A 22,519-nucleotide genomic window follows, 5' to 3' on the forward strand; every position below is an offset into this window, starting at 1 on the left:
CCCACAGGTTTCAGCTTTCTAAGATCTCTGCTTTAAGGTACTTAACTTATTTGTAAGGCTTTGTTATGCACACTTTAAGATTTTATTTTCAAAATAGAATGTAAGGTGAATAACAAGAATGTTTGCAAATAGGTCTGACATTCTCTTCCTGCATCTTTTCTGCTTTAAATGCCATTTATGGGGAGCCAACAGTAGGTGGCTATCATCCTTGCAGCCATCTTGAGCCATATACCCTGACAAGAGACTTGATTACAATAGCCTACAACAGCTGAGCACACTCTGATAACATCTTGCTTTAGATACCCAGGATTTTCCCTTGGGTATGTGAGATTTAAAGGTGTGTGACTTAAGGGCGTGACTTAGAGATCAGATTTAGAGATGAGACCTAAGGGCATGACTTAAAGGCCTGACTTAAAGGCGTGGCTTAGAAGTGAGACATATAAAAGGCAAGAGGCAGATAGAAGACTTTATTATTAGGTAGTAGACACTTGGACAGGCAACTACGATTAGACACTTGTACTTGGATGAGACTTGAGACTAGAACTTGGAACTGGAAACTTGGAACTTGGAGGCACTAGGGACTAGCAACTAGGGATTAGGAACTCAAGATCTGGGACTTGGACTAGGAAGAGAGACTGAAGAATAAACGGGATTGAATCACACTCTGTCTGGTCTCCATTCCTCGAGTCCGTCCTCACTCTCTCTTGCTGAACCCCGACTGGCAGACCGGGGCAGCTTGGGGCAGTGCAGGCTCTAATAATTTGGCCCCCAAGGCTTTTGGCAGTGCGGGTTCCAACATTGATAGAGCTGGTCTCAACACTTTGGCCCCCAAACGTGGGCCAGCTTGGGCCACAACAGCCATTGGTGCCTAGAATTTCAGCAAGTTTCTCTTGACTTTGAAAGAAGGTGCTTGCCAAGAAAATGGATCATAATGGGCCATAAACTCCCAGGTGATCTCAGGCTCAGGCTACCAAGCATGGCTATCCTGCTTACTTTCATTGAATATTTACATCAGTGAGAACTGAATCTGTATTTTGATAAAGAAATGGGGAAAAACAAGTAAAAAATAGACAAAATCAACAAGAAATAAAGTTAGGAAGGAGTCAAGTTAGAAAATAATACGGTTTCTTTGTCAACATGCTGCAGTGATGCTTCCCTGAAATTCCATCGAGGGGAGCTGATGAAGGAAGATACAAAGTTTGAAGTCAGCTTGAGCTCCTTAGCAAAGGAAGACTGCATCACAAATCACCACCACCACCACCAAAATTGTGCTATTGTCATTATTAGCCTGTAAATCATGATTGTAGGGTTTAAGTAAGTTTAGGGTTAAGGCCTGTGAGAACAATGTGGGCAAGCATTCTCATTGTATTTTTGATTGGGTGAAGGGCATCAAGCTCCATGTTGGCAACTGTTAAATTTCTATGAAGATGACAATAATTTCTCCAGCTCTGAGAAGGGAGATAATCCTTTAGAGAGTGTGGTCAGAAGTACCTGCCCTGCAAGAGAATGCCATTTGATATCCTGCTATAGAGAAGAAGACTTGGATGCACCAGACTACTCTAGAATTTCCATTGTCCTGAATTTTCCATTGCTGTTTCTATTAAGAATCTGAAATTTCATTTTTTTTTAGAAAGGAAGTTAAAAATAACACTTTGCTTTAAAAAGAGTGAACTTGAAATTAGTTAGCAAGATAACTTATAATTTAGAATTTTCACAGTATCATAAAACATTGGTGGTGGTGGTGGCAATGGTGTTGTGTCCTTTTTTTTTTTTTAAATTACAGTTGCTATGGTAACCAGATAAGCAGCTCTGGGCTCTCACAGCTTCACAGTCATTCAGACTACATTCTTCTTGCCATCAGTTTTAGCAATAAATTTTAACGAAATTGCTATTATATTTTATTGCAAGTTAATAAAGATGCAAACACCATTAATTTCCCAAGTATTTGTTTCTAATGATTCACAGCTGAGTGTTAAAATGCCAGTCTATTATCTTTACTGAGTCATTCCGTACTGAGTCTGTCAAGATGCAAAACAAGGCATAATTACATTTCTCAGCTGTGAAGTTCAAAACTATTAACCTTTGGCAAGGATCATTGAACTGCCATGTTATAGATCATCTCCTGGCTTCCTAACACAAGAAGGCCTCAAAGAAGAGCTGCTAGCTGTGGCAATATGGCATGAGCAGCCAACCAGGACCAGCCCAGCCAAACTAGTGTGGAACCAGCCCATGATGTGAAGCTTCCTCTCCTCAACCTGCCTCAGCCCCCAGGCTGTCTCCCTCTACTAATTTTAAAATGGAGTGTGTGAACTGCAGAACCAGCATACCACTTTGTAGATCATCTCTAAAACTTGTGTTTCCATGGTAACATTCTAAGACATTTAGAAGTCCTCATACTGCCTACATAACCTGTTCAATTACATAGAAACTATTAAAATATGTGTAAATATTTGTGTACTTTTGTTTTTTTAATTAGATTAGAGCTATGTGTATAAGTCTAAATATGTGTAATGTAGGAATATAATTATATGATAGTTATGTATATGTTAAAATTAAGTGTGTCTTTATGTGTGTATGTGATTTAATGCTTCATTGGATTCATTGTCAAGCCTTGCCACATTAATAGGATTTCAAAGTGTATAGTCTTACAAAAAATTAAAAACATGCAGAAAACAAGGTTAAAGACATACATAAAAGATAATATACAATGAAAATCTTAACAGCTAATCTCCGCTTATCACTAAGTAAATACCATGTGTATTCTTTTGTGATTGGGTTACCTCACTCAGGATGATATTTTCTAGTTCCATCCATTTACCTAAGAATTTCTTGAATTCATTATTTTTAATAGCTTAGTAATATTCCATTGTGTAAATGTACCACATTTTCTGTATCCATTCCTCTGTTGAAGGGCATCTGGGTTCTTTCCAGATTCTGGCTATTATAAATAAGGCTGCTATGAACATAGTGGAGCATATGTCTTTGTTATTTGTTGGGGCATTTTCTGGGTATATGCCCAGGAGTGGTATAGCTGGGTCCTCAGGTAGTGCTATGTCCAATTTTCTGAGGAACTGCCAGACTGACTTCCAGAGTGGTTGTACCAGCTTGCAACCCCACCAACAATGAAGGAGTGTTCCTCTTTCTTCACATCCTCGCCAGCATCTACTATCACCTGAGTTTTTGATCTTAGCCATTCTGACTGGTGTGAGGTGGTATCTCAGTGTTGTTTTGATTTGCATTTCCCTGATGACTAAGGATGTTGAGCATTTCTTAAGGTGCTTCTCGGCCATTCGAGTTTCCTCAGTTGAGAATTCTTTGTTTAGCTCTGTACCTCATTTTTAATGGGGTTATTTTGTTGTTTGGTGTCTAATTTCTTGAGTTCTTTGTATATACTTGATATTAGCCCTCTATGAGATGTAGGATTGGTAATGATCTTTTCCCAATCTGTTGGTTGCCGTTTTGCCCAAAATTTGAAACAACAAAGATTCAACTACCAGATGACATGAAGCTCATGAAGAAGAAAGAACAAGTGAGGATGCCTAGGTCTATCTTAGAAGGAGTAACTAAATACCCAAGGGAGCAAATATGGAGACAAAGTGTGGGACAGAATCTGAAGGGGGGGTTGTATGGAGACCATTCCACCTGGGTATTCATTCCATGGGCAGTCACCAAAATTAGACGCTGATATGGATGTCAGGATGGGAAAGCTGACAGCAGCCTGATAAGGCTGTCTCCTTAGAGGTCCCCCAGAGTCTGACATACCCAGAGACAGATACTCACAGCTATCCATTAATCTGATCAAAGGTTCCCAATGGAGGAGTTAGAGAGTAAACTGAAGGAGCCTTAAGGGCTGGTGGCCCCATGAGGAGAGCAACAATACCAACCAGCCAGAGCTCCCCAGGGTCTAAACCACCAACCTAGGAGCACATATGGAGAGACACATGACTCCAGCTGTATATGTAGGGGAGGATGGCCTTGTTGGGCATAGGTGGGAGACAAGGTCATTGGTACCTTGAAGGCTGAGCACTGAGGGGGGGGGAATCTGAGGGTGGGGAGGGGGGCTGGGGGTAGGTGGGTAAACACCCTCATAGAAGCAGGAGGAGGGGGGATGGGATACAGGGTTCCTGGGTGGTGGGGGAAATGCGGTAAGGGGATAAAATTTGAAATGTAAATATTATATCCAATAAAAGAGGGGAAAGAAAGAAAAGCAGTTAGAACCAACATCCTTAATAAAATGTCAGCCCTCTTAAAAAAAAACTATCTTGATACTAAAATTTGTTTTGAGAATTGTATATTGCAGAATGATCAGCCTTGGTGTATCTACTCAACAAGCAAGCTGGGCAGACCTGCTCAAACCTCTGAGGTCCGGGAATTCCATCTGGAGGCAGTGAAGACACAACATCAGAGGATTGTCAATTTGCTCTTCCCCTCACTCCTCTTCTAATATCTCAACACCCATAATCAGCTTGAAGAAGCTAATGAAGAGTCAGCGCCCCTATTCCCTGGGCTTGGGGACTAAGGTGGTAAATGTTGGACTGTCTTTCTAGGGAAAAATAGTGGTTTTGTGGGAATAGAGAGGATTAGCTAGGGGTTAGTTGCATAGCCATACCTATTAGTAGAAATCTGTATAATTAATATCAAGATGAAGATATAAATTCTTAAATGGCACCAATTTATTTTGATTACAAATTTTAAGGTTTTCATTGGCATGAGCTCCTTAGTGAGATAAGAGTGAGATAAATATTGTTACTCTCATAGGCATTGTACCAGTATAACACATTTAGGAATATAAAGCTTAGACCCAGTCCTTCTTTAACTTTTTTTAACTGATTTGAGAAGGTCAGCCTGTGAGTTAAGGGACTATAGCAAATTCATGGCTTGGAGTTTATTATAAGGGTGTACTCTATGTTTTATTTAGAAATAGCTGAGTGGAGTTAACAGGCAACAGTCCAGATTATCTTACATGGATAGTTGGTTTTCAAAACATCAGAAATCCTTAGAATTGACATCACAAACATTTCTGTATTAATCTTCATTTTCATTAGAGACCTGTCTGCTCTGGACAGCTTCCTATATTGAATTCTAAGAAGAAATTGAGCATCCTTGGAGTTACTCCAGTTGTGGTGAGACAGCCACTAGGCAAGAATTGCCTCTTTTCTTCTACAGATAAATTACTGTCCAGAAAAGGACACACTTGCAGAATAGTCGACTGATTATATCTGCCTAGACAGAGTAATCAGCCCTTAATAATTCTACAGCACTAAGGTCTGTCAGATGATCCTGGGCCAGAAGGCAGAAGAACAGATGCTCCAACGTTTTGAAGTAGAGCAAGTGTCCAGGTGTTCAGTGGTCTCTATAAATTGGCTAAGTTTTAGAAGCTATGCTTTGTGCTTCCCACAATTATAGATAATTCAGTCATTCTGGATTTCTGACAGGGTTGAAAACTTATAGCTATTTACCTTGAGAGAAAAGATTTGAGTGGATGGTCGACAGCTGACCTTCATCCTAAAGCCAGGTTCAGAACTAGATGTTTTAGTTAGGATAGATGACAGAGGTGCTAGTTAGTCAACAAAAGGATGTACTGGGTATTAGGACTATCTTGTACCTCACTGGTACAAATTGGCATAATTATGCTCTAACTGTATTTTGAGAGAAAAATTTCATTTTAACAGGAAGGGTGATATGTAGGAGGAGCTAAGGTGGGAGGAGTACTGAGAGGAAGAAAAGGAGTAAGAAGAGGAGAAGAAGAAGGAGAGGAGAAGCTAGGTGATGAAAGAGAGAAAGAGGGGGGAGACAGGGAGGCAGATGTTCATGTATCTCTACCAGTCAAAAAGATAGTTGATATATCTAGGTTGGGTAGTGGGTTACACCTCTGATTGAACAATACCAAACTTATAAAGCCTATGATTAACATTTTTTAAAAAAAATGTATAAATGCAAAAAGGAAAAGGGGGCATGGGATAGGGGTTTTCTAAGGGGGGGGGAATGGGGAAAGGGGATAGTATCTGAAGTGTAAATAAAAGATCTAATTAAAAAAAAAGCTCCCCACTTAAAATAGATGTTTTACAAAGTGAAATATGGATGAACATGAGGAATTAGGAGATTATAGCTTTCTTCTTTCCCTCATCTTAGAGAAGTAAATTGAATGATCCCTATTTATTAATTAATTCCAAATTAAAACAAATTATATATATAAAAAAAGAAAATCTTAACAGCTGTGATTTCACTTAATTGACTTATACAATTTGTATAACCTAGAACTTGAACTTTTATTCCTTTTGAATAAATACTTTCATATATATCAATATCTCAAGAAATAGTAAACTATATACCTGACAGAGAGTATTTATCTTGCTTTTCAATTCAGGTAGATATAAATGTGCAGATAACAAACAGATAAGCTTTACAGGTAGTCCAGCCCACGTAAGGCCTCTCTTGCTTAGACCCATTTACATAGCAATTATACTCCAGTCACTAACCATTGGTTTCCTTTACCAGACTTACCTACTGCTCTCAGGAGTTCTGCTCCCAAAGTCCAGCATTCATTCTTCTGCAGTAAGTGAGAGACCATGACTTTTCCTGCTTAGGACAGCTACAGAGCCTGTGAACCTCTTGTACTAGGTGAGAAACTTCAGGCCATAGTCACCCACCCTGATACCTCAACCTTTTATGAAGCCACAGTCACCCTGATACCTCAACCTTTTATGAAGCCACAGTCACCCTGATACCTCAACCTTTTATGAAGCCACAGTCACCCTGATACCTAAACCGCACAGATACAAACAAGAAAGAGAATTTCAGACTAATTTTTCTCATGAACAGTAATGTGAAAATATTCAATGAAATACTCACAAATCAAATCCAAGAACACATCAAAAAACATTGTCCACCATGATCTAGTAGGCAGGGACGATTCAATAGACAAAAATCTGTCAATGTAGTTCACCATATAAACAAACTAAAAGAAAAAAACACATGGTCATCTCATTAGATGCTGAAAAAGCTGTTGACAAAGTCTAACACTTTTCTATAATAAGATTCTTAGAGAGACCAATAATACAAAGCATATACTTAAATATAACAAAGTAAATATACAGTAAGCTTATAGCCAACATCAAACTAAATGGAGAGAATCAATTTCACTAAAATCAGGGACAAGAAAAGGCTGCCCACTTTCTCCCTGGCTATTCAATATAATACTTGAAATATTTGCCAAAGTAATAAGCCAACCAAAGTAGATCAAGGAGATACAATTTTGAAAGGAAGAAATCAAAATATTTTTGTTCACAGATGATATAATATAAATGGAAACCCTAAAAATTTTCCTACAGCTGATAAATACCTTCAGTGAAGTGGACGGATACAAAATTAACTAAAACAAATCAGTCATCTTTCTTTATACAAATTATAAGTGGTGTGAGAAAGAAATCAAGGAAACAACACCCTCACAATATCCACAAATAATACAAAATGTCTTGGTGTAACTCTAAGCAAGTAAACGACCTGTATGATAAGAGCTTCAAGTCTTTGAAGAAAGAAATTGAAGACGGTACCAGAAGATGTAAAGATCTTTCATGCTCATGGACCTGTAGGGTTAACATAGTAAAAATGACCATCTTATCCAAAATGATTTACAGAACCATTGCAATTCCCACCAAGACTACAACACAATTCTTTACAGACCTTGAAAGAATACTACTCAACTTCATATGGAAAACCAAAAATCCCTGGATGGCTAAAACAATCCTGTGCAGTAAAAGATTTTCTGGAGCTATTGCTCACTATTCCTGAGAAAATCGAAAGCAGTCTTCAATACAACAGCACGATCTGGTTTTATCTTGTGGTCTTTGATCCAATTGGACTTGATTTTTTTTTTTTTTTTTTTTTTTTTTCAGTTTGTTAAATATGGATCTATTTTCATTCTACTACTTACAGAATTCAGTTAGACCAGTGATCCATTTATTGGAGATTATTTCTTTTTTCATTGTGAAATTGATTGTTTCCTATCATCTATCCCCCTTTAGGGTGCATACTTTTGTTGTTGTTGTTCTAGAGATTTCAGGAGTGTTGCTAAGATGCTAGTATTAGATCATCCTACTGTTTTTGTTTGTTTTTATGTAAGCACTCAGTGCTATGAACTTTCTTCCTAGTGGTACTTTCATTGTGTCCCCTAAGTTTGGGTATTTTGTGCATTTGTTTTCATTGAATTTTAGGGAGTCTTTAATTTCTTATCTCTGTCTTGAGACAGTAGTTATTTAGTAAAGAGCTATATAGTTTCTATGAGTTTGCAGGTTTTCTATTGTTGAAATCCAGCTTGACTCATGGCCATCTGAAAGGATGCAGGGAGTTATTTCCTTTTTTTTTTTTTTTTTTTTTTTTTTTTTTTTGTATTTGCTGAGACTTGATTTGTGACTGAGTTAATATTGGATGATTTTATGTAAGGTGCTGAAAAACAAGGTATATTTTTTGTGTTTGGGTGAAATGATCTGTAGCTATCTGTAAATTCCATTTGTTTTTTTTTTAATACCTGATGCCATTTCTGTTCCCCATAGGCTTACAATTATATGATAATGCAAGAACGCATTCACTCCAACCTCAAACATCCCCATAGTCTGTGACAGTCTCAACATTGTTTAAAAGTCCAGAGTTCAAAATCTATTCTGAGACTCAAACAATCTCATAATTGTAATTCCCTATAAAATCAAAATGAAAATACCTGATCACATACTTCCAACATATGGATATATATTATCATTCCTAAAGGGAAGAGTGGGACCATGAGGAAATACTGGACTAAAATAAGAATGAAAATCGGCTGAATAAACTCCAAATTCTGTAAGTTCATGTCTGATATCAAGACTCTCTTTATGCATCCAGCTCCTCTCAGCTTTGTTGACCCCTCTTGGGCTGGTCCTATTTCCTCTTAGCAGCTTTCCTCAACAGGAATCCCAATGGCTCTGATATTTACAACATTTTGAGGTCTCCAAAACAATTATAGGAGCCAAAGCCAACCTGTAACCCCCATTTGTCCAAGGACAGATAACTTCCTGGAATATCTGTAACAAAAAATTAACTTAAAATACATAAAACAGAGTTTATAGTCAAAATATATGCATAGTTAATGTTAAGGGAACAATGTAGCATGATTCTAATTTTGGGACATATTCAACATGTGGCTATTTTTAGGCAGCCACGTGTCCTAATTACTTCTTCAATTTTATCTTAACTATATCATTATTTTTATGGTCCTCAAACTTGTCAGAGATCTACTGAATAATGAAAAAAGCTTACTATAATAAACAAAAATCCCAGCTCCTAGAAGTGACCCCAAGGTCTCCAAGAATACAGTCATGGTGATGATTCCACATGATGATAATACTCACCACTGAGCAAGACTGCTGCAGTATCTCAAGGCCATCAGGCCCTGCCTGAACTGTGGACAAGCTGGACACCGCAGAGTTGATTGTCCCACTTTGCCTAGACAAAGTAAGATCATTCCTCCTCCACAGGAATATCTGTCGCTTTCTGGACCTGGCACTCAGACACTGATACATAGAGGTTATTGTATACCTTTAAGAGAAAGTTGTTATTTCTATACAAACCACTCAGCAATCATTAAAAATAGTCTGGCTATACTCAAAGAAACATTGCAAAAGGGGGAAGGGAGCAGAGATGAAATCAATGACTGGTGCCCATTCTTATTTCCAGGTTCCTCTTAGATACTAACTCTGATGTCAGCCATTGCAGGGCCATTGACAATTTTATTTCTGATTACTGTTGGGTCGTGTATCATTAATTCCTGAAGTAGATGACAATTCCTGACTGGGTGCCATTAAGCTAATGGTTGTTAAATCCCAATATAAATAGGTACCCATCACAAAGTCAAGGATTTGAATGAAGATACAACTCAAATGAGGAATGTAAGGGACAAAGTTAGTCCATAAGCACTACTTGTCCAAGGACAGATTAGTTTCTGGAATGCTGAGGTATATGATTCTTGGGAAATTACAAGCCACATATTTTTGCTCCCCTAAACAAGTTTGTATACACTGGATGTGCTTGACTGGATGTGGACAGGAGGTATGTAGGCAGGAAATACATCAGGATGTTTGCTTGTTTTTGATTGGACCTGATGGGAAATACAGTGGCCCTGCGGTTTTGCCTTTTTTAAGCCTTTGCAAAACATGATACATGCCAATTTCCTGGGAGCCTGAGAATGTATCTCGGCAAAGTTTGCTTCAAATTTAGCCAAAACTGTGGAACTGACTCTTTTCTCATGATTCTCAATTTGACACCATCCATGCTTAACCTTCATGGGTTCTTTCACTGGCCTCTCAAGACCTCCATGTAGCAACACCCCTGACACACAGTGGCCTTTGTAGCTTTCCTTTGCTGTGGAGGGAGACTCCATAACTCATTTTTTTTCTATCCTTGACTCTAAATCCAGAACCACATTGCTGCCACCTTCTGCTGCTTTCTCTGGCTATAGCTTGGTCCTCTCATTTAATTACATCTTCAACAACTTTTTGGTTTTGATGGGTTTCTTCACTGCCTAAGCTTGTCTGTCCTGTAATTTGTTCTGTAGAGCAGGCTGGCCTTGAACTTAGAGATCCATTTATTTCTGCCTCCACCACATCTGGTCCTCCCAAAGCTTTTCCTCAATTCCTTTTCACAAGTTGAAAACTTAGCTGGGTAGGATCTTGCCCTAAGTTTACCACTTTCCTTATTCCATTTAACGTCATGCTTTTTCTTAATCTGTTTATCTCCTTGAATATAGGACTTAACTCCATTCCATTTTCTGGTAGCCCCTTTCTCTTCAATCTGTACATTTTGTATCTTTCCTTGCTCAGCTTGCTCCCTTTCATTATATATCTGCATAAGAATGAAAACTAATAACCACATAACAGAGTCGATACTAGGCTGTTTGAGATTTCTTCTGATAACACAGTTCACAGTTAATCTAAAACTCTTCACTTTAGCTTCAGATAGATTTTTTTTTTTTTTTTTTTTTTTGGACAAGAGCAAAAAGAAGCCACCTTCATAGCTAAAATACCACAGGAGTAGTTTCTAGACCACATAAAAATATTTTTCTCCTCTGAAACTTCTTGAGCCAGGCCCTGATGGTTCATGTCACCCTCAGCATCACTGTCTTCTATGTAACTTCTAGGATGCTGCACTAAGCCGCACTTAAAGCATTCAACTGATTTTGTAATCCAAAGACCCGAAGTTCATATTTTTCTAAACAACAGCATAGTCAGTCCTATCAAAGCAATAACCCAGTCCCTGGTACCAAACTCTGTCTTAGTTAGGTTTTTATTGCTGTGGAGATGACACCATGACCATGACAACTGTTATAAAAGAAAACATTTGAGGTTCAATTTACAATTTAGAGGTTTAGTACATTACCATAATAGCAGGAATTGTGCAGGCAGATATCATGCTGAAGAGATGGCTGAGTGCTCTTCTGGATCCATAGGGAGCAGAAAGAAACAATGATGCACTCTGGGCTTGGCTTGATCATCTGAAACCTCAATGCCAAATTCCAGTGATACACTTACTGTAACAAAGCCACATCTACTCCAGCAATAAACAACTCCTAATATTTTTTGTCTCTAAGAGCCTATGGGGCCATGTTCATTCAAACTACCATACTTTTTTGTTTTTTATCTGGATGACCTGTCAATTGGTAAGAGTTGGGTATTGCAGTCTCCACTGTCAATATGTGAGATTTAATGTGTGATTTAAGTTTTAGTAAAGTTTCTTTTACAAATTTAGGTGTCATTAAGGTTGTGGAATACCTGTTAAGAATTGATACATTATTTGGTGGACTTTTGTTTTGATGAGTATCAACTATTCTTGAAATGTTCTTTCCCATCTCTTTTGATTAATTTTGGATTGAAGTCTATTTGGTTAGATATTAGAATGGCTACACCAGCTTGCTTATTAAGTCCATTTGCTTGAAAAATCTTTTTCTAGCCCTTTAGTCTGAGGTAATGTCTATCTTTGGTGTTGAGGTATGTTTCTTGTATGGAGCAGAAGAATGTATTTTGATTTCTAATCCATTCTGTTAGTCTGTGTCTAACTTTATTGGAGAAATGAGTCTTAATGTTAATGAACAATGATTGTTAATTCCTGTGGGTTCTGTTGTTGATGGACATGGTGGTGGTATGTACTTCCCTTCTTTTGGAATAGCTTGCGTGAGATTATTTATTAATTATGCTTTTATGAGTGTAGTTAAATGTATAGGTTGGGGTTTTGCTTCAAGTAACTTCTCTAGGGCTGTACTTGTGGATAGATATTATATAAATTTGATTTTTATTATGGAATATCTTGTTTTACTGGTGATTGCAAGTTTTGCTAGGTATAGATGTCTGAGCTAGAATTTGGTCTCACAGAGAATGCAAGACATCTCTCTAGGCCTCTCTGGGTTTTAGAGTTTCCATTGAGACGTTGTGTGTAAGTCTAGTAGGTCTGCCTTTACATGTTACCTGTTCCTTTTTTTTCTTTCATGTTTCTTTCCTTGTTCTGTATGTTTAACATCTTAATTATTACGTGGTGAGGAGATTTTCTTTTATTGGCCAATCTGTTTTATGTTCTATATGCTTCTTGTACTTTTGTAGGTATGTCCTCCTTTAGGTTAGAAAATTTTTCTTCTATGAATTTGTTAAAAATATTTCCTAGATATTTGAGCTGGAATTCTTCAACTTCTATTCCTATTATTTTTACATTTGCTCTTTTTATAGTGTCTCATACTTCCTGGATTTTTTTGTTTCAGGAATTTTTTAGATTTAACATTTCCTTTGACCAATGTATTTATTTATTTATTTTATTGTATCTTCAACACCTGAGATTCTCTCTTTCATCTTTTATATTCTGTTGGTGATACTTGTGCTTATAGTTCTCTATTTGATTACCTCAATGTTTTATTTCCAGAATTCAGTTTGTTTGTGTTTTCCTATTTTTCCCACGTCTATTTTTAGATCTTGAACAGTTTTATACATTTCCTTCAACCAGTTATTTTTTTATGTCCTATCTTTCTTGGCTTTCTTTAAGGGATTTATTCATTTCCTCCATTTTTGTTTGTCTTTCCCTCTTTTTAAAAATGATGTATTCATTTTCTCTTCATCAATAATCTTTATACATTTGGTTTTAAGGTCATTTTCTTGTGCTTCAGCTGGAGCTTACAATAGTAGGATAGCTGTGCTCTGGTGGTGATATATTGCCTTGACTATTGTTTATTGTGTTCTTACTTTGGCCTCTAGGCATCTGGGTTTGGTGTGATTATAGGTCTAGGTACCAATTTCTGAGGTTGTTTTTGTTGGATGGAGATTTTGTTCACTGGATTCTGTTTTCTTTCTGATATTCCATTCAGTGTGTCCTGGACTTTTGGTGGCCTGCATGGTGGTCTCTGGTAGAGCAGAGAATCTCCACCCAAGTTTGGGACTGGAATGCTATGATGAGGAGGAGGTGGAGTTTGAGGATAAGGTTGAGACCACTGTGGGTCCGTGTTCTTTCCTGACACAGGGCACAGCCTTTAGGGAGATGAAACATTGAGAGCTCCTCCTTTTCTTTTTATTAGAGGAGAGGTATCGTTGGAGTGACTATTTAGTGTTATTTTCAGTGAAAAATTTGGGTGGGGTGGAAGCATCAAAACAAAACACAACATGGGCCAGAGGGGTAGCACAACTAAACTGGAGTGGTAACAAGTGGTAGAGGGTCGGTAGACAAAGGATTATTGAACCAATTAACTGTTCAGTAGACTGTACAGTTTGTGAGGGTATTAACATTGGTTTTAAATTTTATATGATTAATCTATATAGACATCTTGTTTTCCTTACTATCATGTAAATTTCCCCAAGTTCAGGCTTTGGCAAGAGAGTTTATCTGTAGCTGGAAGGTCCCAAGTCTATCATCTGTGGGTCTCAGCTGCCATCTGTGGGTCTCAGCATCTGTTTTGTTTCAAAAGTCTTCAGTCAGATGATGTGTCTGGATGAAGGCAACTTCATTGCCCCTGGCAGGTCCAAGGAGATGGCAGTCCATCTCCATCTGGGTCTGTGGTGGCAGTGCTGTCTTTTTTTTTCTTTTGTAGAGATATACCTGTAGAGTAATCATAACAGAAGAGCAGATCCCCAGCAGGGGGCGTCTTCACACTTGGGTAGTGTGTATTAAGCCTGTAACAGTTTGCTTGGGAGCACATCATGGTCTGATGTTATGGTCCTAGAAAAAGCAAGGGGGTTGAGGAATTTAGTCCTGGAAGGTATCCGTTAAGTTGAGAGTTACCTGTTTTGTATTAAGAGAAGCAGAGGAAAGAGTTGAGAATTTATCTGCTTAGGATAGCTGAGGAAGAAGATATCTTAATTATATATCTGGGATAGGCAGTAACAACTTGTCTGTGAAGGAAACTGGCTGTTAATTAAGGATTAAATAATGGCTATCAGCATAGTCAGTTTGACCTGTGGGAGTAGATTAAATATGATTTTTGAACCTTAAGAGAAATTTTAAACAAATTGAAATGTTTTAGAACAATTTTAGGTTAGAAGGCCTGAATGCTAGAAAGGAAAAAAAAACATTTAAATAAAGAAGAATGAAAATTTTGGGGTTAAGGGTTTCTCAGCAGCAGGATCTTATCTATTGTCCTTTCTTGGAGGGCTTTTTTCATCTACGTTGAGGGGGGAGGGCCCTATTCTTTTGCTCCATGGCTATGTGTTCTAGCAGGCAGGTCTCCATTTTCCCTGTTTTTCTTGGCTGGTGTTGTTAGAAGGCTTACCCCCTGAAAGCAGAGCAGAAAGAGAAGAAGCATAGGAACTTGGTGGGACTATATTGGCAGGGCTGGCGAGAGTAAGAGGATACCTATAGCTATGCTCCATTTGTCTGTCTAACCACAGTGACAGCAGTGCTGGCTGGGCAGTGTGAGAAGGCGAGCTCATGTCTGCCTTTTGGCCTGCACCAAAGAGCACTGGGCGGCAGGGATGTTGCTGGGACTGCAGGCTGGGTTCAGGTTGGCAGACAGGGGAAGGCAGAGAGCTCTGGACATTTGCTGTTGTAAGGAATGCAGGGTGGTAGCAGGGTAAGTTAAGTCTAAAATAAGATCTGGAGGTTGTAACTAAGAGTCAAAGGGGCAGGGTGCCATGAGGCGAGGGTGAAGGATTAAAGTGGCTAGAGCAGGGAAGTGGGGATCTGAGGTGAGGGAGAAAGGGTCAGGGAGAGAAGAGACTCAGAGAGAGGAAAGGGGAGAGAGGGAGGGAGGGTTGGGTCTTTTTATGTAGTGTCAGAGGTTACTCACTGTCCTTGATTAGAGTTCTGATGTACATCTGAGTGGTAAACTTCAGCTGGGTGTGCCCCACATTGTAGGTGCTGAGTTGTGGGTCCACCTTCTGCCCCACCATAGGGCAAGGCAGTTGGGGAGGGAAAACACTGGGTGTTTGACTTCACTTATCCTAACGAAGTCTGAGATGTAGGATTCGAGGCTGGTATTCCCTTACTTCCAGGCATCTAATTGTAACTAGAAAACCACACAGAGAAGTCGGGAATGAAGTGTTGGGGGCCAGTGGACTGAGGGTGTCTTCTAGCCCAGGGCCAGGGCTCCAAGCTTAACTCATTGGCAAAGGTAGCAGCAGATGTCTAGGGGTGCAGATAGGCCTTCTACAAGAGATTTAGGCCGCTACTCTGTAGGCAAAAGCCTGCTCTATGCTATCCATGGTGGTTCTATATGAAAGAGACAGTCCTTGATTCCAAACTGTTTGTTGGTTGTTCATTATGGAAAATGGACTCATACCTACTTCCTAAGGTAGACCTGAGATTGATTACCTATTGCTGGCAGAAATGTCTGGGTAGAGAAGCTTATTGGCTAAACTTTCAGGACCTCTAGGTACTTCATTAGCATGTTCCGTGCCTGCATGACCACAGGTTACTTTTCCTGTCTCTGGTTGAGCACAAAGTCCTAAAATAACATTTTTTAAGACACTGAACACCAGGCAATGAAAGCCCATAAATTTTGGAAATGTTATATTTTTTTCCTTGTTATATTTTTCTCTTCAGTAGTTTGAAATATAAGGAACTATTTTTTAAAGTTATTTTCCTTCCTTTATTCAATATATCCTATTAGTATCTACCATGTGTCCAACAATCTAAGCACTAGCGATAACAGCAGTTAGGCTAGGAGGAAAAGATAGGAAAATAAAACTATAAATAAAATGTATAATCTGTCAGAAATGATAAATGTTGTAATAAAGATGACAGGGCACTGGGTTTCTGTGTCTATTTTAAATGATATAAGCAGAGAGAACTTGGGTGGATGATGACATTTGAGCATAGATCTTTATGTCATTAAGGAGAAAGCTACATGAGTCCCTGAGAAAGCCAAACCAACAATGAAAATAAGAGAAGATGGTATAGGCATATTATGTGCTCTAAGGGATTTCTTAATTGTATTGGATGTATGGTCCAGTGTAGATGCATTTAAAGCTAATGGATACACATTCTGCAGAATATGAAAACGGGTGATGGAAGGTATCATGGCGAAATCTCAGAAGAACCCTATATAACACCCCTCATTTGGCAAGGTAAAGGCAGGCAGTGGGGCAGGCAGCCAAAACAAACAAATTCAGTGCAACAGGGACTGCTTACCAACTGAAACAAATCAACAAACTGTGTGAGATGGATTCCTTCCAGAGCAGATGTTGCCCATAGGCAACAAACACAGAGAAGGGAGAGAGAGAGAGAGAGAGAGAGAGAGAGAGAGAGAGAGAGAGAGACTAGCTGATTGTCTTCCCATCTCAGAGACATAATAGGTTTTTCAACCTATTGAAATAGCAATTGAGAAAAACAACTTATTAAAAAATAATCAGAATTTATCTATTGAGACTCATGGCTGTTTTGTTGTTGATGATACCTTACCTCCATAAATGAATAGAAAAGTTTGCATGTTAACATATAAAGCTATTGGAGGTTATTAGAAAGCTAAGGTAGGCTAGGATCTGATAGGAAAAAGGGCTTCTGAATGGAATGCTCACAGGAGACACCTACCACCAGACTCCATTTTCACTGTGGTAATTTTAAAGCAGCAGTCAATGTAAAAGTTGCAGCTAGAGACAGACAAGCCTAGAGGCACTGCTAGAAACATCACAGCTTGGGAACCCAAAATTGATTTGGTAAATGCCCTAGCAACCAGGCAGGATACTGGGGAATCTAAACTGAATCTCGAAATAGAGCAACCTTAGTAAGAAACTGCAAGCCAGTTTCCAACCAATTAAGACCACCCTGAATTAAGGTACTTATCTACACTAACTACCAATTAAGATGAAATTCACATGCCGATGAAGACGATTGCAGTTAGAAGGGTGGAATATCTCTGTGTATCTTCTAGCTATAGTTTCAGGCATTCAAGGAAAGAGTGCCATGACTCAAGCAAGAGAAAATGAAGAATTGGGAGACTTGTTCCAAGGGCACAGAGGCACAGGTTGGTTAAAAAAAAAAAAAAAATGTATGTGTTGCTCAATTAGGGCTTGGGAGCTGATCATTTGTGGTTCTGTGGCAACCAACATCTCATAATGACTCAGTATTTTAGCTGTAGCACAAAAGCAGTGTAGCCTGCACAAAAATGAGTGGGAATAACTGTTTTCCAATAAACTTCTGTGAGGTTTTATTTCCCAACTGAGTCTGTATACTCTGTTCAGTGAGCTAAAATTTTATAGTAGATTTAAAAAACAGATACAGGGTGCTTTCTACCAAGCAGTGAAGATACTGTTGGGTTAGTAGTCTTGCCATCATGGCTTACTAAAGCCCTTGGAATATTACTGAGAGAGCAGAGCCTGGAGACTGAGCAGTGTCAGAAATTAATTGCATGGTTTCAAGGGATAGCACTTAGAAATACATTAGATTTTAAAGCTTTCAAGACATCTGCCTCTAAGGCACAATATACAATAGTCCTTTAAGAAAAACACTGTGAGACAGGGAGACCAGCAGTATCTCTGTGCTGTGTGAGCCACAGGACAGAGGAGAGCTGTGCTCTTTGTACATGGTCCAAGTTGGAAGAATTTTATAGCAAACGAATGCTCTGCTCTAAGGCTTGGTGAATCAGAAATAGCCCAATCAAATCAATTCATAGCTGGGGAGATAAAACATGTATACCTGTTAAATCAGTGAAGCTATTCAACACAGACTTTTAAAAACGACTGCAGTCAAGGAACTTGGAAGATTATTTGTATGAAAGGGAGCACACCCAAAGCCCTAGAAAACTAAAAGAGCAACATATATGTCAACTCTCTCAAGTTGACACACTGACAGATTTTAAGGCAGAGGGGTTATAGATAATTTCTACTCCAAATCAAAAACTTACAGCTCCTTTCTTAGGATGGTGAGGCCTCCCTTTTTAGGGGCAAGGGTCTTGAAGTGTTCTCTTACCCATCATTAATTATCTGGCTTAGCACATAAGTTAGGGGATAATCCTTGTTAGTCTTGATGACAGAGGTTTTGCAATCCCCTACTTCCAGCCTGTAATAACGGACCTGTATGGGTTTCATTTGAATGGCGTCTATCTGTTGTACAAAAGCCATCAGTTTGTTGAACAGCATGGACCCGAGAGACAAGAGCCTTAACAATGCCTGAACAGTCAGTATAACAGCAACACTCTTTTTTAAGGGCAACACATAACTCCCTCTATCAGAGGATTAAAAAGATAAGCCTCTTCTATTCTGTATGTAAATGTGTTATAGCAGAATCTAAATCTATAGAAATACAGAACTGATCATAGTTTTGATCTTAACAAAACAAGTAAGGAAATCCCTGTTCCTGCTCTAGTCAATCTCGAACCCAAAAAATAACTATAGTTTTCTCCTGGGTCTAAACAATGTTCCCCTCTAAATCATAAGTTGGGGAACCAAGAGTCCAATAGAGCCACCCTGGAGGTATGGGTGGTGATGTCTCCTTCCACACTGGGGACTTCCCAAGTCAGGTTTGCTGGTTGATCTGTTCCAGTTTGAAGGCAATTGAGAAGCACCTTCATGTTTCCTGCAAAGAAAAAACACGCTTCTCAGGGGGTTTCTCCTCCCTGGATTTGTTATTGTTGTCTATTTATTTAATCAGTCTCTCTGTCAGCCAGCGTACATTTGGCATCTATAGTTTGGGACTATATGCAGACAGAACCTCTTCCACAGATAAGCACTGGATCTGGCCCATTCCAGGTTCCAGTTAATGGGTCTTTCCAGAGGACTGTTGCAAAAATTCTTTTTGGTATCAGGATGCCAGAATCTATCTGCAGTAGATTTTCCTTCAGAATCCAAAGTTAAAAAATTTAAAATAAAGAGTGTGTGATGAAGGATATTTCTGGGGGATCCCTTGGTAGGGTACCATTCCCCCCTTTTAACTTTTTCAAATTGACATTTAATGGTTCCATGTGTCCTTTCTACCATACCTTAGCCCTGTGGATTATATGGAATACCCATCTTATGTAGTATTCCCAATTTTTCACAGAATTGGTGGAAACTGGAGCTTGTATAACTTGGGCCATTGTCAGTCTTTATCTGTTTAGGCAAACCCAATACAGCAATTTCAGCAAGCATATGAGTGATCACATGCTTGCTTGTTTCTCCAGATTGTAATTTCACATAAATGAAACTACTGTATGTATCTATACATACATGTATATATTTTTGCTTGCCAAATTCATTATAATGAGTAACATCCATTTGCCAGATACTGTTTGGTATCAGTGCCTTTGGATTTATGCCCAAATGAGGAACTGATAAAAGTTTAACACATGATTGACATTGTTTAACAATTTGTCTAGCTTGTTCTCTGGTAATTTTAAACATAATTTTTAAAGTTTCAGAATAAAGGTAATGTAACTCATGAGCCTTTATGGCCTGATCCAAGTTACATTGCAAATCTGATAAAGCCACTGCGGTGGGTAAGGCCTAAGATCCCATTTCTGGGGTTAATACTGTGTGGGTGGCAGAACTGAGGTCCAGTCCTGCACTTCCTGCTGTTGCTTGACTAAGTTCAGATAGGGATTGTTGTTTGTTGGTATGAAACTGACTGTTCCATAAGCCTGTTTTGGCTTGCGTCGGTTCGGGGCCTGGAGCTGGCCGCTGTTCCCATTTCCCTGATTATGGGAAAGGGTGTTTCCTTGTGCATCTCTTTTGGACCTACATTCACTAGCCCAATGCCTTCCACGTTTGCAAAGTGGGCAGATCCCAGGCTGTTTTCTGGGCTGTCTCTGTGTTAACTCATTTTCTGCCTTGTAATCTCTTGTAAAGTATCTAGGCTTGCCACATTTAAACCAGGCCCTTTGGTTTCTACTTGCCAAAAAATCTCTTACTGATTGTCCTTGCATGGCAGCCACCATAGCTAAGCCCTGTTGGTAGGAGGGCCCTATGTCAGAACAGAGTCTGATATACCATGTAAGGTCTGTCTTTTTCCTGTAGGGTCTAATGGCCACTTGGCAGGCAGAATTGGCATTTTCATATGCAAGTTGTTTCACATAATCTACACCTGCCTCTACATTACCAAAAATCCTCCCATTAATCGATGAACAAAATCAGAAAATCATTCATTAGTTTCTTGTCTGACTGCTGTTAAGGATGCACCAGGGTCTCCTTTTGCTGAGAGTTTATACCAAGCCTTCATGGCTGCACTTTGAATTTGAGCAAATAAGCCTGGGTTATATTGCCCTTCTCCTACTAAGGCATCAAAGGACCAACCATTGCCTGCCTGAATGTTTCTCCTATCTGTTTCTTTACAATTCTCATGATACTCTGATTTCCAAATAAGATAGTCACCACCACTAAGAACTGCTCTCACTAACATATTCCAATCACTAGGAGTCAGCCATTCCTCTGCAGCAGACTCTAAGATTACAAGAGTAAAGAGAGCAATAGCACCATATTGTGATACTGCATTTTTAAATTCCTTAATAATTTGAAAATTAAACCCTGTGTGATGTCTCCAAGCAACCCCTTGATTGTCTCTGGTCTCTGATACAGGGAAAGCCTCATTGTCTCCCTCCTCTGGATGATCTGTGGGTAATCTTAAGCTAGGGAACAGGGACTGCCATTGGACTCCTGTTGGGGGCCGACTTTTAACAGAAAGCGGCTATCAGCTTTGCAGCCATCTTGAGCCATATACCCTGACATGAGACTTGGATTACAATAGCCTACAACAGCTGAGAACACTCCGATAATCTTGGTTTAGATACCTTGAGATTAAAGGTTCGTGAGATTAAAGGTGTGTGGCTTAAGAAGTATAGAGATCAGGGTTAGAGACAAGACCTAAAGGCATGATTAAAGGTGTAACTTAGAGGCATGGTTTAGAAGTGAGACATATAAAAGGCAGAGACAGAACAGATCAGAATTCAGACATTAGGGAGACATCAGACTAGAGAGAGAGATTCATACACATCAGACATTAGGTAGAATCTGCCGTCACCCTCGATCTTGCTGGAACCTCGACCCGCAGACTGGAGCAGCAGCTTGGGCCGGGATACAGTGGCCGCCCAAACGTGGGTCGGCCCGGGCCTCAATATTTTGCTCAGGCCAAGACATTTTTGGCCACCCCAACTTGGGACTAGTGCGGTCCCCAACAGACTCCTGGTTGAGGAACGTAAGGAGCCGGGGGATTTTTGCAGTTTACTTCTCGAGACATCTTCCCTGTCTTTAATTTTGTAGCTAATTAATCAAGTCCTGATACTCTTTTTCTAACTCTATTTGTTGTTTAAGAACAGATAATTTTTCCTGTAACTCCCATCTGGGATCTATAACCACCACCTCCACTTAGAGGCGGAGTCACATAGGGAGGGGGTCCTTGGGAAGAGGGCCATTCAGGGTCATAATGTTTGGCTGCCTCTTCCTCTAGGTTAGCACAATCTGGCTCTGACAAATCATCCTCAAACTTTGGTTGTATTTTGGATAAATATGTTTCTTTTTATTTTTTAACATGAAAGACAGTGTTCAAACAATGAAACAAAAGCAGACAATTAACACACGTGAGCAGCAAACAACAAAACAAAAACAGAGAGTTGAGTTCAGGCTGACTTATTTCTTGCCCCATTTTCATTAACATGACTTACCTTTCTTGACGTGGCAGATTCCTGCGGTGATCACCTTTGTTTCACTTCTGAATTTTCAGCAGATCCTTCTTCCAGTAATGTCCCTCACTAGGTCTCTCGTTCTTGCTGCCCCATGTTGGGCGCCAAAAATGTTGCAGACTGCTCTATGAATGTTGGAACCCCCACTGCCAGAAGCTTCGGGGGTTAAATTGTTAGAGCTTGCACTGCCCCAAGCTGCTCTGGTCCACAGGTCAGGGTTCAGCAAGAGAGAGAGTGAGGATGGACGTGAGGAATGGAGACCAGACAGAGTGTGATTCAATCCCGTTTATTCTTCAGTCTCTCTTCTTCTTTCCAAGTCCCAAGTCTTAAGTTCCTAGTCCCTAGTTCTTAGTCCCTAGTGCCTCCAAGTTCCAAGTTACTTCTTCCAAGTGCTAAGTGCCTAATACCTAATAATAATTTCTTCTGAGTTCTCTAGTC

The sequence above is a fragment of the Arvicanthis niloticus genome, chromosome 20 (assembly GCF_011762505.2).
Source record: "Arvicanthis niloticus isolate mArvNil1 chromosome 20, mArvNil1.pat.X, whole genome shotgun sequence".
NCBI lineage: Eukaryota > Metazoa > Chordata > Mammalia > Rodentia > Muridae > Arvicanthis > Arvicanthis niloticus.